The sequence below is a fragment of the Triticum aestivum genome, chromosome 4D (genome assembly GCF_018294505.1).
Source record: "Triticum aestivum cultivar Chinese Spring chromosome 4D, IWGSC CS RefSeq v2.1, whole genome shotgun sequence".
Classification (NCBI taxonomy): domain Eukaryota; kingdom Viridiplantae; phylum Streptophyta; class Magnoliopsida; order Poales; family Poaceae; genus Triticum; species Triticum aestivum.
Window position 1 is genome coordinate 178,848,708 of NC_057805.1, and position 11,702 is coordinate 178,860,409.

The 11,702-nt window shown below is 47.0% G+C and overlaps 1 long non-coding RNA gene across 1 annotated transcript; it reads right to left on the reverse strand.

Moving 5' to 3' along the window:
* Positions 1-7,581: 7,581 nt before the first annotated feature.
* Positions 7,582-11,477, reverse strand: LOC123097171 (uncharacterized). The gene is made up of 4 exons (XR_006446902.1): positions 11,070-11,477; positions 10,893-10,980; positions 10,597-10,809; positions 7,582-7,823 (listed from the first exon to the last, which is right to left on the reverse strand). It is a non-coding gene; the product is annotated as an uncharacterized lncRNA (long non-coding RNA).
* Between the last annotated feature and the right edge of the window lie 225 nt (positions 11,478-11,702).

Here is an 11,702-nt window from a genome sequence, read left to right on the forward strand (position 1 = left end):
GCCGCCGCCTGCGGTCGCCGCCCCCGCGCGCCCGGCGCCTCCCTCCCCGTCGGGCGCCTCCTCCCCGACCCCGACGCCTCCTCCCTCCGGCCGGCCGCCCTCTCCCTCCTCCCTCACCAACAGCAACTCCGGCGAGCTCGAGCTCGAGCCCGAGCCGGATCCCGATCCGATCTGCCCTAGGGTTACTTTCTTCTCCCCCGAAATTTCTCCAAGTCCCGCATATTTTGCATAATGTTGCATTGTTCATCGCATCATAACTCTCTGCATACTACTCCGTTTCGTGCGTGTAATATATCAAAATGTTTGTCTCGAGATTCTCTTCATTTTGTTCCATTACGCCATGTTCATTTGAGTCCATCTTGATGCCCAAATCTCTAGTGCAAGAGGGCAATATGCTGTTACCTGCTGTTACTTATCAGAACTTGAGGATTTGTTATTTTTGTTGCATTTGATGTGTGCATCTTATGGGCATGAGGTCTACATTTGTTTTGATGTATGCCATGCCATCATTACAGAGGTGTATGCCATATATTTTTGTGATCTATGTGGTGACTATCACAAGCATGCAAACTAGGCTTCGTGATGTTTCTGATTTCAGGGACTTAGTAATTTCATTGTCTGTGACTGCTGTTATTTTGTTGCTATGTATCCATATGTCTACAGAGAGATCCATGCTCCTTTTGGTGATGTTCATTAAGGATGTTTTGTAGATATAGTTCTGCTCTATCCATTCATGCCCTTGTTTGCAATTATAGAGTGCCATAGCAAGACCCAATCTTGCTCTACTTTTGCTATAAAATATTTCTGGCAGATTGTTTACGTGTTATTCAATTTTGCCAAGGTTGTTGTAGTTGTTTCATACATGCTATGTATTTTCTCTTGCCATGGATAGCTTTTTAAACATGCCATCTTGCTGTAGGTATGCTTTTTTTGTCATGCATTGCTTTGTGGTGAGTGCATCAAGCTCACAAAGATGACTTCATAATATTGTTTCTGCCATGCTCTGTTTTCTGCAGTCTGAAACCTGTTAACGAAACTTGCTATGTTTACATGGTTGCCATCATATTTTCTGATCCTTTTTGGCTCATGGTCAGTAAGGGACTTTTGTTCTATGCATTTATTAGATTCATGTCATGCCTTGTTTTACTATGTTAAGTTCCCGTAGCATGCGTTTTTCTTGCTCTGAACATTACTACCTGATGCTGTTCCAGCCATGTCCAGTAATTTCACCAAGTCTGTGAACCTGTTATCTTTTGCACTTTTGCCATGCTTGTTTGAACCTGTTATGTTGTGATCTAGCCATAGCTCAGTGTTCATATTTTGTCAAGTATCTCCTGTAGATTACTGTCATATGCTTTGTTGCTATGTTGGAGTGCTGTAGCATTGTTACTTGTTGTATTCTAAGTGCTATCATGCTGTTAATCGCAGAATAGTGTCATTCTTGTTTTGCTTGCCATTTGCAAACCGTGCATCCGTTTCCGCTCATTTTTATATCGATTTCGACCGAAATCATCTCATCTTTCCAGTGGCATGCTTGATTTGCTAAGTTACTACCTTGTTCATTATTTTTCCTCCGGAGCACGCATATGCATCTCATATCACATCTCGCATATCATACATGTTTTGCATCATGTTGCTTGTGCATTTCCCGTGATTGATTGTGGTTCCGCTGCTTGTGTTCTTGTTGTGGGTAGAGCAAGGAGACGAGTTCGTGAACGAGGAACCTGTTGAGTACGCTTACGAGGATCAAGCTTTCGACAACTCTGAGAGCCTTGCAGGCAAGATGACCATACCCTCGAAATCACTTCTATCTTTGCTTTGCTAGTTGTTCGTTCTATTGCTATGCTGCACTACCTACCACTTGCTATATCATGCCTCCCATATTGCCATGTCAAGCCTCTAACCATCCTTTCCTAGCAAACCGTTGTTTGGCTAAGTTACCGCTTTTGCTCAGCCCTTCTTATAGCGTTGCTAGTTGCAGGTGAAGTTGAAGTTGGTTCCATGTCGGAACATGGATATTTTGGGATATCACAATATCTCTTATTTAATTAATACATCTATATACTTGGTAAAGGGTGGAAGGCCCGGCCTTATGCCTGGTGTTTTGTTCCACTCTTGCCGCCCTAGTTTCCGTCATACCGGTATTATGTTCCTTGAGTTTGCGTTCCTTACGCGGTTGGGTGATTTATGGGACCCCCTTGATAGTTCGCCTTGAATAAAACTCCTCCAGTAAGGCCCAACCTTGGTTTAGCATTTGCCACCTAAGCCTTTTCCCTTGGGTTTTCGCGAGCCTGAGGGTCATCTTTATTTAAACCCCCGGACCAGTGCTCCTTCGAGTGCTGGCCCAAACCGAGCGATGTGCTGCGCCCCCTGGGCAACTAGGGTCTATGCCAACCCGACGTCTGGCTCATCCGGTGTGCCTTGAGAACGAGATATGTGCAGCTCCTATCGGGATTTGTCGGCACATTCGGGCGGTTTTGCTGGTCTTGTTTTACCATTGTCGAAATGTCTTGTAAACCGGGATTCCGAGACTGGTCGGGTCTTCTCGGGAGAAGGTTTATCCTTCGTTGACCGTGAGAGCTTATAATGGGCTAAGTTGGGACACCCCTGCAGGGTATTATCTTTCGAAAGCCGTGCCCGCGGTTATGAGGCAGATGGGAATTTGTTAATGTCCGGTTGTAGAGAACTTGTCACTTGACCCAATTAAAATACATCAATCGTGTGTGTAGCCGTGATGGTCTCTTTTCGGCGGAGTCCGGGAAGGGAACACGGCTTGAGTTATGCATGAACGTAAGTAGTTTCAGGATCACTTCTTGATCATTTCTAGCTTCGCGACCATTGCGTTGCTTCTCTTCTCACTCTCATTTGCGTATGTTAGCCACCATATATGCTTAGTGCTTGCTGCAGCTCCACCTCATTACACCATCCTTTCCTATAAGCTTAAATAGTCTTGATCTCGCGGGTGTGAGATTGCTGAGTCCTCGTGACTCACAGATTCTACCAAAACAGTTGCAGGTGCCGACGATGCCAGTGCAGATGACGCAACTGAGCTCAAGTGGGAGTTCGACGAGGAACGTGGTCGTTACTATGTTTCTTTTCATAATGATCAGTAGTGGAGCCCAGTTGGGACGATCGGGGATCTAGCATTTGGGGTTATCTTATTTTCATTTGGATTTTGGCCGTAGTCGGTCTATGTGTGGTTTTTGGATGATGTATGAATTATATTTATGCATTGTGTGAAGTGGCGATTGTAAGCCAACTCTCGTTATCCCATTCTTGTTCATTACATGGGATTGTGTGAAGATAACCCTTCTTGCGACAATACCACAATGCGGTTATGCCTCTAAGTCGTGCCTCGACACATGGGAGATATAGCCGCATCGTGGGCGTTACAGCCGGAGCCCCGCCGCCCTCTCCTTGCTTCTCCTTCCTTCTCCCTCTCCCTCATGGCATCTTTCTCTCTCTCCCCGCAGGTCGCCGCCGCCATGGTCCCCGGCGCCGCCCGGCCCTGCCGCCGCCGGGAACGGGTCCTGCCGCCGCCGGGAACGGGTCCTGCCGCCCCAGATCCGCCCGTCTCCGGCCATCTCCTTCCTCTCCGGCGAGATTCCGGCGCGTTGACTGCCCCCCCCCCCCCCCCCGGCGAGGTTGATTTTGCTCCGTCCCGAAAATCTTGCATTATGTTAGCATGTTCATCATGTCATATCTCTTTGCATACAGCTCCGTTTTGCGTGCATAATATATTAGAATGTTCATCATGAGATGCTCTTCATTTTGTTATATTGTGTCATGCTAGTTTGAGATCATCTTGATGCCCAAATCATCGTTGCAAGAGTGCTATATGATGTTAACTGTTGTCTGTTTACAGAACTTGCTGATTTGTTATTTTCGTTACATTTTGTGTGTGCATCCTATGAGCATGAGCTCTACATATCTTTTGAACTACATCATGCCATCTTTACAGGGGTGCTTGTCTTGTATTTGTGTGATATATGTGGTGACTAGCACAAGCATGCAAAGTAGCCTCCATGATGTTGCTGATTTCTGTGACCTATTCATTTCTGCTAAGTCTGTAGCTATAGCATTATGATGCCATGTAAACCTGCTGTCATCACGAGTTCTATGCATAATCTGGAGATGTTCACTAAGGGTGTTTTGTTATACATATTATGCTCTATCCATCCATGCCCTTGTTTGCATTTATAGCCTGCTGTAGCTTGTTACAAACTTGCTCTCAATTTGCTAAGTAATGTTGCTGTTAGCCTGTTAACATGAAGTTCGTTATTGCCATGTGTTTTGCTAGTGATCCATGCACCCTATGAACTTGCTATTGCCATGATTAGCTTCATATTTATGCCTGCTTGCTGTTGGTTGACTTCACATTCCATGAAATGCTCTATGGTGAGTGGTTCAAGCTCACCAACATGTCTACTTATCATTGTTTCTGTCATGAACTGTTATTTTCACCAAGTCTGAATCTGTCATGTCACTTGCTATGTTTACATGGGTGCCATCATATCTTGTGTGCCTTTTTGGCTTGTGATCAGTAAGGGACTTTTGTTCTATACAATTATTAGATGCATCCCATGCCTTTGTTTGCTATGATATGTTCATGTAGCATGTTGTTTGATAGCTCTAAACTTAGCAACCTGATGTTATTTCTGCCATGTCCAGTGATTTCTGCTAAGTCTGTGAATCTGTTATTAATTGCAATCTTGCCATGTCCTTTTGAGCATGTTCTAGTGGTTTCTGGGAATAGCTCAGTGTTCATGTTTTGTTATGCTTCACCTGTACATCATGTCCATGCCTTTTGTTTTCATGTTGTGGTGCTGTAGCATATTTGTATGCCTTGTATGTATCCCAACTATTTTGTAATGTTGATGTAATGATATCCACCTTGCAAAAGCGTTTCAATATGCGGGTCTATCCTTGGTGGGACCTTCGAGTTCCTCGCGGATAGGGTCGCATATTGGGCGTGACAGAGTGACTTACCCATGCCAGGCTGGGAAGAAGAGGCCCCCTCCGTGCCAACATCTAGCGCCGAGGCGGAGCCACCAGTGCCCAAGTTTGCCTCCTCCTCCTCCTCCTCCGTGTGCATGGGCTCGGTGCTTGGCGCCCGTGCCGGGGACGCCCCTCGGGGCGGCGTGGTCGATGGGGGCGGCGTGTTGGGGGTAGCCCTCAGTGGCTCCTCCTGCTGCTGTCCTCCTCCTGCAATCATGGCAAGGTCGGCGCCAAGGGATCGTACCCCCAACACACGTTGACAAGGGGCGAGTGATGAGCTTACGCTGGGGGCTGTGCCAGGGGCTGCTGTCCGGGCTGCCCAACACCACCAGCCGTGTACCAGACGTGCCTGCCGGGGGCTGGCCACCCGCCGAAGCCCTGGCCCTCTTCACCCTCTGGGCCAACGTCTCCGCATCCCTGCAAAGATGAAAACGAATCAAGATAAGCGGCACGATATGAGGGGACGAAGATGACAAAAAGGAATAAGATACTTACCCATCCTCCACCTCCTCTTTTACTACCTTCCTCTTCGTCCTTGGGCTGAGGGACCCAAAGTCGAAGACGACCTCCGCGTCGACGTCTGCCGGAGGAGGGGAAGAAGGTGGAGTCTGGCCACGCTTGGACGAAGAAGAGGCGGTTGCTTTCTTCTTCGCCACCGCGGCCTTCACCAACTTCCTCGCCGCTGCGGCCCTTGTCTGGCGCAGGGACCCCTCCTGGGTCTGCTGCGGTTGCGCAGCCCTGCCGCGCCGGACCGGCTCGCCGGAGCTGGCCCACCGCAGGACTCGCCCTCTCCCAGTGGCCGGGGAGTCGACGGCCTCGACCTCCTCCGACGACTCGTCGACAACATCTTCGATGAGAGGAGGCCCGGTGCGGGTGCTGCTGGCCTCCCTCTCCTCCGCGGCCGCCGTAGCCTCGTCCTCCACGCCACCGACGCTTCCGGCCTCCCTGGCGAGCTCCGCCTCCGCCGCCCTGGCGGTGATGTAGTCCAGCTCCGCTTGGGTGGTGTCTTAGATGAGCAGCGGCTCGTCATGGACATACCTCTCCGCCAAAGTGTCAAAGAACTCCTGCACCTGATCCGCCGGTGGCTCGGCCCAATTTGGGACGGGACCGTGCGCATTGCAGTCCAGCATCATGGCGATGATGTCGGTCTGGCGCGATTTGTTGCTCAGCGGGACTACCCCCGCCGGCAACCCAAACAAGGGCCCCTTGGCGACCTTGCCGGCCTTCGCAGCCTTGCCGTCGCGGTTCACGTCAAGCTGAAAGAGCCGCTGGCAGAAGTGGGCGTGCCCCATCACCGTGAAGTTGTGATTCAGACCGGGGCGGAGCCTCATGATGTCAGCCGCATTCCTGAAGAGCCAGGCCGGCCTCCCCTTGTTATGCAGAGGGGCGATTCGGCGGCGGATGAAGTCCGCCCCAATCATCTCCAGGGTGAGTCCGACAACGGTGAGGTGGTGAATCCATGTGGTGGCGACCTTGAGCTTGTCATCCTGGGCGTCTTCATCGCCCCAGTCGTTCCTGCGAACCGGCGACGCCTGGCGGACCCGGCAGAATTCCCGTGGGTCCTCCTCAATCCAGCACCACCGGCCCCGCCACTCTTCCCACCTCTCCTTCTGAGCACCCTCCGGGTACGTCCCTTTGGACCTTGGGATCTAGGCGACACAACCGGAGATGGCGCCTCCCTTTTGGATTCGAGGATAAAAATAGTGGCGGAAAAGCGCCGTGTTGGGGAGCACTCCGGCGAAGCCCTCACAGAGATGGGCGAAAAGAGCCATGCACACCACGGCATTTGGAGTGAAATCCAGAAGGTGGGAGCCAAAAGTGTGCATGACATCGTTGAAAAAATCGGAGAAGGGGGGGCAGAGGCCGCAAGAAAAGTAGTCGACGAAGAATGGGTACCAGTTCGGGCCGGCTTCGGCGAAAGCAGCAGGGATGACGCGCGTGGCCGGATGCCCCGTCGTCCGTCCCCCCCCCCCCCCCCCCCTCTTGCACCCCCACAGGGGCTTGAAGTAGTCCCGGAGGTGGACCGCGTCGACCATCGAGGGGAAGTAGGCGAGCTGCGTCCGCCAACTCGCTCTCCGACGGCTCCTTCGTCCCGGCGTCCTTGGCCACTCCCTTGCCTTTGTTGGTTTTGGGGGCCGTGGCGGCTGCGAGAGGCAAAGGGTGGAGGACAGCAAAGGTGCGGCGGCGGCGAACAAGGGCAAGAACTTGAGAGGGAGGAAGAAGGGGACGTCGGTTCCGAGATTGGAAAAAGCACAGAGGGTAAATTAGTGGCGCGCTTGCGGTTATTCCTTTTTATGGGGAACGCGCGGGCTTCCTCACTACTAGGGAGAAGGCTATTAGTAGCGCTGGAAAACTGGGTAGTAGTAGCGCGGGTTCCCGCGCTACTACTATCGCGCTACAGCTAAAAGTTAGTAGTAGCACGGATAAGCCCACGCTGCTACTAAAATAGTAGGAGCGCTTCTTTAGTAACACACGCTACTAGTATCTAGGATACTAGTAGCGCTTCTATAGTAACACACGCTACTAGTATCTATCCTAATAGCGCACGGGTTTTCCCAAACGCTACTACTAACTAATTATGAATTAAAAAAATAAAATCCACAAATTCCATTTTATGCATTACACATCATTATACATCATTACAAATCCAAGATTTATAGTAAACCAGGAGCATTAGAGCATATCCAGACACCTACAGTTCTTGCCAAGGCAAACAGAATTACAGGCAAACCAAAAATGCATAGAAAGACCAAACTGTGGCATCCTATCTCTCCAAATGATCTGCTCCCGCTGCATCCTTGCAAGCGTCTTCACGATAAGCAAATCTACAGGAAAAAAGTCAACTTAGCATATAGATTTTATCCATTGCCTTGGCCATGTTCAAGAAGCACTAAATTTGGAACATTTCTACTATAAATACATGAGGCATCGGGACAAAAAACAAAAGATGAGCAATATCATATGAGAAGAATAAAAAGGAGTTTGGACCATAGAATGGTTAACAATAAAACTAGAAGCAACATGCACGCTTTGCCGCACCGAGTCATGAGTCCAGCATAAATTTTGCACGTTGCCCCAAGATGTATTGCAAAGAGCCTCCATATAAGAAATTACAATTTGGCTAATTTGGATATATTGAAACAATGCATACATCCCCTTCTTGGTACAGTAAAACATTGTTTCATCTCAGGCGACAACCATTTAGTTTAGATTAAAGGATAACTTTCAGAAAAATAATTAACCCTTAAAACCTGTTAACAAAAAAATACATTGTCACTATAGAGTAACTTGGAAAATTTCAAAATTTCAAACATGTTATCTAGAATGGCATTACTTATTTTGGGCATAGCTAAACGTACAAGCTTAATACTACTGAAATTCTAAAATCTATTTGTATGTGTTCGATCAGAAGCAATGTTTGGTTTTGTTCATAGGTTGTCCCCTGTTTTGTCATTCCACCTAACTGAAAGAGATTGTAATTGGGTCAACAAATGGCATACATTTTTTTAGGTAGACAAACCTATTTTGTTGAAAATCTTAACTTTGTAGTTCAGTAGCTATTGTGTAGGTGTATTTCAATCTTATGGCTTTTTTTGCCTGAGATTCCTATATACTGCTTAATTTCTTCTTAATTCCCCGTGTTTACTACCACTATACCACTATATTTGATATGTTTTTATTTAGTTCCATTTAATATTGATTCAGCTATATTATGGGTGGCTTTGGCATTTTTCCCTTACAATCGTGTGTCTGACGAATTATGGGGTGTGCCTCTTTCACACTAATGTCCGTTGCAAACTAGTTGCAAACTAATCATGAAATTCAATTACTTCAAGTCTTTACTGACAACATGATTTACCTCCAATTCGTTGCTCCTTTTGTTTCATCACAAAGCAATGAAGTTTAGTAGCATAACTTCTAGTAGTATTAAGAAAATCCATATCAAAGGGACTTAAGATACTTCTATGTTTCATTTTGATGACACTCTCATGTGTCAGACTAGTTATACTTAGTCAATGTCGTAAATAGTTGCTAGACACATACTAGTTCAATACGGCGACTCCCACCAATGAAGTTGGCACAGTTTGATAAAAGACATGGTTAGTGTGCATTTTTAACAATAGTTACAGAATTTGGCTTTTTGTCTTGTTTCTCACTATACTTTTGATTCACCTGCAGCTAGCATGTTATGGGTTCATGTGATTGTGATGAATTTGGTATATCCAAAGTCCCACTGCGATATCTTTGATTTTTACATTATATTATTTCTAGTTCGGGGCAGTGAAGCCTATTAGTCCTGAAGTGTTATATGTGCTTCTGTGATGGTGGCCACTACCTATTTGTTGGTATACTTTCAAGAATTGAAAATATTCTTTTTTTTCAGTATCTGTTCAAGTGGATGACGGTTAATGTACGAGGGATAGAGAGTCATGTCTTCATATTTATGGTCGTTAAGAGTAATGTGCAATTGAAACTGAAACCTTCATTTACTAATAACCAGTAGCAAAGTTCAGGTTTTGTGAGAAGAAAAGTGAACCAAAGGCTATAGTACTATTAATAGGATAATGTGTTGCTTCCAGCCCATGGATAAGAATGTTTCAGTCGCTACAGAGATAGCCGAACAGAGGAAGTTGGCGTAAAATCTATGGTCACCTACTGCTTGAAGATCAAGTTCGACAGTAATCAGTTTACAAATTCGGTAGCATTCAATTTTGTAATAGTGATTTCTAAAAAATAATAATCATGCCGCTGGTTACTTAGTGCTCAGTGGCACTCAGTTACGTCCAAACGAATTTTATTTGTAATCTTAAGATGAATTTTATTAGACCGCTTTGTTATTCCATGGTTACCAAAAATTCCTTGTGTACAAAATCAACCAGTGACCTATCTTTCTTACGGTTACTAAAAATGCCTCCTACAGAATTGTGATAGTGGCCTATGTTACTTAAATCAATCACGTACCATATTTCATTTTTAGTAGAGAACCGGTGTACTCAGTCCAATGTAAACAGCAATATATCTAAGGTAAAATACCTGAACTATAGAAAGGCAGACCTATATCTGAAAAAAAACAAAAACACCTCACTACTGTAAGATTACCTGATTAGCCGTAAAATTACAGAAAGAGGCGCTCTGTGGGTTGCTCGCCTACAGGAACAGGAAGTAAATTTTTTTTTTTGAAATACCTACAGGAAGTAATTGACTCACATGCAAACTGTAAGAGTACCTTACACTCTTTTCTTTACAGTTGTTTTAGTGCGGAGACCCGTTTCTCATTCAAAGCTACAATATTACCTCACAAAAGTTCTGCTTCATACTGTCTGTGGTTTTGGACGTGGGAGCAGAAGTTGGCTGGGGTGACAAATAGCGCGACCCAGCAAGACATTTGAACACTGGCAAATTTGCAACTAATGGGAGCTGGGGCTTTTCTTGGAAACTAAAATTTTACACTAACCTACACATAACTATGCTGATGTTACATCCTGACTACAGTATGTCTGCGGTGCCTAAGAAACTAAAACATCAAATGACACTCTTCCAAGTTTTGTAAGATTCTACTGTTTTCACTGTACAATCAAAAAGCAAGCTGGAACTTACATGTTGCCCTTTGATCCAGATGCAACTTGTTCCAAAACTTTAGCACCTTCAGGTCAATTTCCTAAATATCTGGCCCAATTGGTCAAGCACCAAGCAAAGGCGTTCGCTGCTCCGGCAGAGACGGAAGGGACCACATCGGCGAGGCGGTGATCCTGAGACCCACGCCACCCTCCTGTGTGACCCACCGCCGTCGAGATCTCCATGACCCCCTTCCTTCACATAATACAAGCAGATCAGATTGAATACTTGTATCATATCAAATGCAGAGTAAACAGCAACACATAAACAACATGTACCTTGCAAACAAAGTGTTGAAATTTTTGTTGCCGCTGTACAGTAACAAGCCTAGGAGACTAGGAGGTGCAGAACTTTGATTTGGTCTACCTGCAGAGACCATACAGAGACGGGGGTCAGAGGGAGAAGGGAGGTAGAAGGATCCGCAGCAGCTTCTCCTTGGAGGAAAGGGAACTCACCAGATGAGATGGGGAAAAACTGTACAAACCCTAGCCATGGCCGTGGGCTATGGCTTCGTTCGTGAGGAGGGAGGGAGGTTGGCGCGGTAGGCGGCTACGGGGTCCTCTGCTCTGCTGCTCGCCGATTGGTTGTGGACGAGCCGGTGGCGGTCCTCTGCTGCTCGCCGCGGCTCGACCACGAACAGGGTGGCGGCGCGACTGGAGAGGAGACGAACTGAAGGTGGAGGAGGACCACAGGCTCCTGCGTGATCTGGCCGTCAGCATCGTCTGGAGGTGGAGGAAGCAGGTGGGGGGAGGGAGCTGGGAGATGCACCGGCGTGGGATCCGGGAGACGGGGAGAGTAATGGGGATTGGCGTGGGATGGGGATACGGGGGATACGGGAAGACTTGTGTGATTGCGTTGGTAGTGGTAGCGTGGGGTGGATGGTGGCCCACAGGCTGACCCTGTCTATCCACAGTAGTAGCACGGGATGTACAACATGTGCTACTGCTATCTACTCTCTCCGTTCCTAAATATAAGTTTTTTAAACATTTTAAATGGAATATAATATATGAATGCATGTAGACATATTTTAGTGTGTAGATTCATTCATTTTGCTCCGTATGTAGTCACCTGTTGAAATCTCTAGAAAG